This window comes from Bubalus bubalis, chromosome 5, assembly GCF_019923935.1.
Source record: "Bubalus bubalis isolate 160015118507 breed Murrah chromosome 5, NDDB_SH_1, whole genome shotgun sequence".
Lineage (NCBI taxonomy): Eukaryota > Metazoa > Chordata > Mammalia > Artiodactyla > Bovidae > Bubalus > Bubalus bubalis.
The window spans coordinates 43,766,011-43,772,817 of record NC_059161.1 but is presented as its reverse complement, the minus strand read 5'-3'; positions in this window follow the sequence as shown (position 1 = coordinate 43,772,817).

Here is a 6,807-nt window from a genome sequence, read left to right as displayed (position 1 = left end):
GAGTTAAGTCATTTTTAGGTGGTGTGTATCTACTGATAAAGAAGAGGGCCATAATCCCAGGCATCTCAGTGAGCAATAGGAGACTGCAGATGATGATAAGGAGACTGGGGCAGGACTAGAAGCCAATTTAAACCATGTCACACCTGGGCCTGGTTCCAACTTTCTTTGGAGCAGCGAGATGGCAGCATCTTTTCCTGTCTTCAAGTACCTAGGGACTTAAACAGGAAGTTAGTTACACTGGCCTGGCAATCTTGGATGACAAAGAGTGGATTTGCTGTGTTTCCCACACAATGTTATATTTCCCCTGCTAACATCTCCCATTGTGGAAAACTACAAACAAATGAAAATTAACGGGAATCCAACATTTTCCTTCCTATAGTGAAAAGTTTCCTTAATAAACTCCTTTAGGAAACTCTATGTCAAGGGGTTAGGGAATTGGAGAAAGACAGCCTGAACACCACTGCAAAATTATTTTTCGCTCTATGTGTTGAAAATGAATATATAATGAAAAACTGTTGTGCATAAAACAGGTTGCCTATAAAGCAATGATGATAAGCAATCTATACACCACAATACGGATGAGTCTCATAGATGAAATGCTGAGTGAAAGAAACCAACTGAAAAAGAGAACATATTGAAAGATCCTATAGATAGAAATAAAAAACATGTTGGACCAATATGTGCTGTTAGAAGTTGGGAGAGGGTTTACCTTGAGGAGGTTACCTTTGACTCTTAAGAGGTAATGAAGGGAAGATGCTCGGGTCTGGTAATGATGTTTCTTGATCTGGGTGCTAACTACAGGGATGTGTTCAGTTGGTGAAAATTCACCAAGAGGTACATTCTTGGGTGTGCATGTGTGCTAAGTTGCTTCAGTGGTGTCCTGAAGCAACACTATGGGCTGGGGCCTGCCAGGCTCCTCTGTCCATGGGATTCTCCAGGAGGGTTGCTGTGCCCTCTTTGGTACATTCTTGACATGTACCCATTGTCATGTGTATTTTATACTTTGAAAAAGTTCAAACAGTAATTAGCAGTCAAAACTACCTAAGTTAGCCTCAGCATTCTGGCTTGATCATGGTTTCATCTTTCTAAAAGAGAAGCCATCAATCACTTTAAGAATGGGCAAATTTAGGGGGATATCAGAAGAGGAAGTTTTCAGAATTTAGGTTTATTGGATCATTTATTGAGTCATTAGGTTTATAGGTTTATTTTCCACAGATTATAGCAACATGGGTGTATTCCTCTATGCCAGCCCTTAAGGAATCAGAGCACTTTGTCTTTTTCTTCTGAAAAACAACCTCTGTTTCTATTACCTGAAAAAGCATTTAACCACAATTGGTAGACAGGTAAGGGCTTCCCTGGTAGCTCAGCTAGTAAAGAATCCTGGTAACTCAGCTGGTAAAGAATCCACCTGCAATGTGGGAGACCTGGGTTCAGTCCCTGGGTTGGGAAGAAGCCCTGGAAAAGGGAAAGGCTACCCACTCCAGTGTTCTGGCCTGAAGAATTCCATGTATAGTCCATGGGGTCACAGATTCAGACACGACTGAGCAATTTTCACTTCTGAATGGTTACAAGGCTTTGGCTTTTCCTTGTAACAAACCTCCCATGAAGATAGGTGTTTACTGCTGTTTATCTTATTTGATCTAAATCAAACTTTTTGAATTAAAAAATTTGAGTGTAATGTGAGATCTTTTGAAGCCAGAGGACTCATTCAATATTTAGTTGAAAAATTTAGTGGTTTTTAATGTATTTTCACACAGAGGTGAATCATGGAAAGATTTTTTTCACTGTGAATTTTTTTTCCCCTTGGACATTAGGTTCTCCCCACTACTGCCCCCCAAAGCCCCACTGAAGGATAATTTCTTAATCAAAGCCCAGTTTTTATAGTATTTTCCCAAGATTAAAAGGGTACTAGCATTTTTTATAATGATAAAATTAATAGATGATTCTTTAAAAAAATTATATATTACAAAAAATCACAATAATAAAAATTTTAAAGTTGCTTGAACTCCTAGAAAATAGTGGTTAAGAATTTGATATAAAATAAATATGCATACATATTCTTAAAATTCTTTCCCTTTAAAATGCATGTATGGATTTTAATAAAAAGTGAGAGTCTAATGCCATTTGAATAAATAAATACATTACATGCTTTCACACCATGCCTTTCTTTTATACCCTTTATTATAGCAGTCATAAAATAGTGATTTACCTCATCATTAGTGTTGCTGGTAGTTAAGTGCCCTTTAGAGCTAGACTTCCTGGTTGTTACTCCCAGATCTGTCATTGACCAGAAATGTCATCCTGGACAAATTATTCTTGCGCATCAGCTTCTTCATCTGTAAAACAGAAAAGTAATATCTACCTCACAGGATTAGTGTGAGTATACCAAGGGAATATTTCATGCAAAGATGGACTTAATAAAGGACAGAAATGGTATGGACCTAAAAGAAGCAGAAGATATTAAAAAGAGATGGCAAGAATACACAGAAGAACTGTACAAAAAAGATCTTCATGACCCAGATAATCACAATGGTGTGATCACTCTCCTAGAGTCAGACATCCTGGAATGTGAAGTCAAGTGGGCCTTAGAAAGCATCACTACGAACAAAGCTAGTGGAGGTGATGAAATTCCAGTTGAGCTATTTCAAATCCTGAAAGATGATGCTGTAAAAGTGCCACACTCAATATGCCAGCAAATTTGGAAAACTCAAAAGGTCAGTTTTCATTCCAATCGCAAAGAAAGGCAATGCCAAAGAATGCTCACACTACCGCACGATTGCACTCATCTCACACGCTACTAAAATAATGCTCAAAATTCTCCAAGCCAGGCTTCAACAATACGTGAACTGTGAACTTCCAGATGTTCAAGCTGGTTTTAGAAAAAGCAGAGGAACCAGAGGTCAAATTGCCAACATCTGCTGGATCATTGAAAAAGGAAGAGAGTTCCAGAAAAACATCTATTTCTGCTTTATTGACATGCCAAAGCCTTTGACTGTGTGGATCACAATAAACTGTGGAAAATTCTGAAAGAGATGGGAATACCAGACCACCTGACCTGCCTCTTGAGAAATCTGTATGCAGGTCAGGAAGCAACAGTTAGAACTGGACATGGAACGACAGACTGGTTCCAAATAGGGAAAGGAGTATGTCAAGGCTGTATATTGTCACCCTGCTTATTTAACTTATATGCAGAGTACATCATGAGAAACTCTGGGCTGGAAGAAGCACAAGCTGGAATCAAGACTGCCGGGAGAAATATCAATAACCTCAGATATGCAGATGCCACCACCCTTATGGCAGCAAGTGAAGAGGAACTAAAAAGCCTCTTGATGAAAGTGAAAGAGGAGAGTGAAAAAGTGGGCTTAAAGCTCAACATTCAGAAAACTAAGATCATGGCAGCTGGTCCCATCACTTCATGGCAAATAGATGGGGAAACAGTGGAAACAGTGTCAGACTTTATTTTTCTGGGCTTCAAAATCACTGCAGATGGTGACTGCAGCCATGAAATTAAAAGATGCTTACTCCTTGGAAGGAAAGTTATGACCAACCTAGACAGCATATTCAAAAGCAGAGACATTACTTTGCCAACAAAGGTCCGTCTAGTCCAGGCTATGGTTTTTCCAATAGTCATGTATGGATGTGAGAGTTGGTCTATAAAGAAAGCTGAGCGCTGAAGAGTTGATGCTTTTGAACTGTGGTTGGAGAAGACTCCTGAGAGTCCCTTGGACTGCAAGGAGATCCAACCAGCCCATCCTAAAGGAAATCAGTCCTGAATGTTCATTGGAAGGACTGATGTTGAAGCTGAAACTCCAATACTTTGGGCACCTCATGCAAAGAGCTGACTTATTTGAAAAGACCCTGATGCAAGGAAAGATTGAGGGCAGAAGGAGAAGGGGAAGACAGAGTATGAGATGGTTGGATGGCATCACCGACTCGATGGACATGGGTTTGGGTGGACTCTGGGTGTTGGTGATGGACAGGGAGGCCTGATATGCTGCAGTTCATGGGGTCTCAAAGAGTCAGACACAACTGAGTGACTGAACTGAACAGAACTGAACCCTGACTTCCCACTTATAAAATGGAAATGGTAATTTCTTCTTGCAACATTGCTACATGGATTTGAGACAATTCTGTTAACTTATCAACAAAGAGTAACTATTTCTTGTACAAATATTACATTTTAGTGTCCAAAGTATTATACTGCGTATAACCCAAAGGGGCACAATTCATGTTGAATACATCAGAAATGGTGTTCTCTGTAATATGCACTGCAGGAGGTATCATAATATACTTTACAATTGATAAGAATAACAAAATGGCCCTGTATTAGAGTTTCTCAGGGTAAGATATTTTGGGTGTCCAACAGCAATCCCACTGCTGGGCATATACCCCCAGGAAACCAGAACTGAAAAAGACCTATGTAGCCCAATGCTCATTGTAGCACTATTTACATTAGCTAGGACATGGAAACAACCTTGATGTCAATCAGCAGATAAATGGATAAGGAAGTTGTGGTACATATACGTGTGAAATATTACTGAGCTACAAAAAGGAACCCATTTAAGTCAGTTCTAATGAGGTAGATGAAACTGGAGACTATTATACAGAGTGAAGTAAGTCAGAAAGAGAAAGAGAAATACTGAATATTAATGTGTATACATGGAATTTAGAAGGATGGTACCAACGATCCTACTTGTAGGGCAACAAAGGAGACATAGATATAAAGAACAGACTTTTGGACTCAGTGGGAGAAGGCAAAGCGTGGGATGATTTGAGAGAATAGCATTGAAACATATACATTACCATATGTAAAATAGATGACTAGTGAAAGTTTGTTGCATGAAGCAGGGCACTCAAAGCTGGTGCTCTGGGACAACCCAAGGGGTGAGGTGGAAAGAGAGGTGTGGGGGGTAGGGGTTCAGACTAGGAGAGACACATGTATACCTGTGGCCGATTCATGTTGATGTAAGGCAAAAGCTATCACAGTATTGTAAAATAATTATCTTCCAATTAAATTTAAAAAAATTTTAAAACCCACAATTTAGGGTTAACATTAGCTTCAGAGACCTTCTCTGACTATATATGCCCGCAATGCAGGAGACCAGGGTTCAATTCCTGGATCAGGAAGATCCCCTGGGGAAGGAAATGGCAATCCACTCTAGCACTCTTGCCTGGAAAATCCCATGGACGGAGGAGCCTGATAGGCTACAGTCCATGGGGTCGCAAAGAGTCGGACATGACTGAGCCACTTCACTTCACTTCAGAGACCATCTGAAGGTGATATTTCCATTTCCATGGAAAATAAAGGCATAGCTATAAATTCAGGCATACATGCATGCTCATTCATGTCCAACTCTTTGCAACCCCATGAACCAAAGCCCACCAGACTCCTCTGTCCTTGGTATTTTCCCAGCAAGAATACTGGGGCAGGTTGCCATTTCCTCCTCCTCAAGGGGATTTTCCTGACCCAGGGTTAGAACCTGCCTCTCCTGCATTGGCAGGTGGGTTCTTTACCACTGAGCCGCAAGGGAAGCCCAGGACATGGGGTTATGTTCAAGCCCTTTAAATTCCAAGTTCACTATTTTCTAAAACCTAATAAATACAGAGACATTTAACACTCTGTAACAGAGAACAAATGGCAAAAAAAAAAAAAAAAAAAAAACACCTGAATGGGGTTTCCCTGGTGGCTCAGTGGTAAAGAATCCACCTAATAATGCAGGATTCAGGAGTTAGATCCCTGATCTGGAAAGATCCCCCATGCTGTGGAGCAACTAAGCTGGCGAGAAACAACTACTCAAGCCTGCATGCCCAAAGCCCATGCTCTACAACAAGAGAATCCACCACAGTGAGAAGCAACTGGAGTTCAGTTCAGTTCAGTCGCTCAGTCGTGTCCGACTCTTTGTGACCCCATGAATCACAGCACACCAGGCCTTGCTGTCCATCACCAACTCCCGGAGTTCACTCAAACTCATGTCCATCAAGTCGGTAATGCCATCCAGCCATCTCATTCTTTGTCGTCCCCTTCTCCTCCTGCCCCCAATCCCTCCCAGCATCAGAGTCTTTTCCAATGAGTCAACTCTTCGCATGAGGTGGCCAAAGTATTGGAGTTTCAGCTTTAGCATCAGTCCTTCCAAAGAACACCCAGGACTGATCTCCTTTAGAATGGACTGGTTGGATCTTCTGGCAGTCCAAGGGACTCTCAGGAGTCTTCTCCAACCACAGTTCAAAAGCAGTTCAAAATTCTTCGGTGCTCAGCTTTCTTCATAGTCCAACTCTCACACCCATACATCACCACTGGAAAAACCATAGCATTGACTAGATGGACCTTTGTTGGCAAAGAAATGTCTCTGATTTTTAATATGCTATCTAGGTTGGTCATAACTTTCCTTCCAAGGAGTAAGCGTCTTTTAATTTCATGGCTGCAGTCACCATCTGCGGTGATTTTGAAGCCCAGAAAAATAAAGTCTGACACTGTTTCCACTGTTTCCCCATCTATTTGCCATGAAGTGATGGGACCAGCTGCCATGATCTTAGTTTTCTGAATGTTGAGCTTTAAGCCCACTTTTTCACTCTCCTCTTTCACTTTCATCAAGAGGCTTTTTAGCTCCTCTTCACTTGCTGCCATAAGGGTGGTGGCATCTGCATATCTGAGGTTATTGATATTTCTCCTGGCAGTCTTGATTCCAGCTTGTGCTTCTTCCAGCCCAGCGTTTCTCATGATGTACTCTGCATATAAGTTAAATAAGCAGGGTGACAATATACAGCCTTGACATACTCCTTTCCCTATTTGGAACCAGTCTGTCGTTC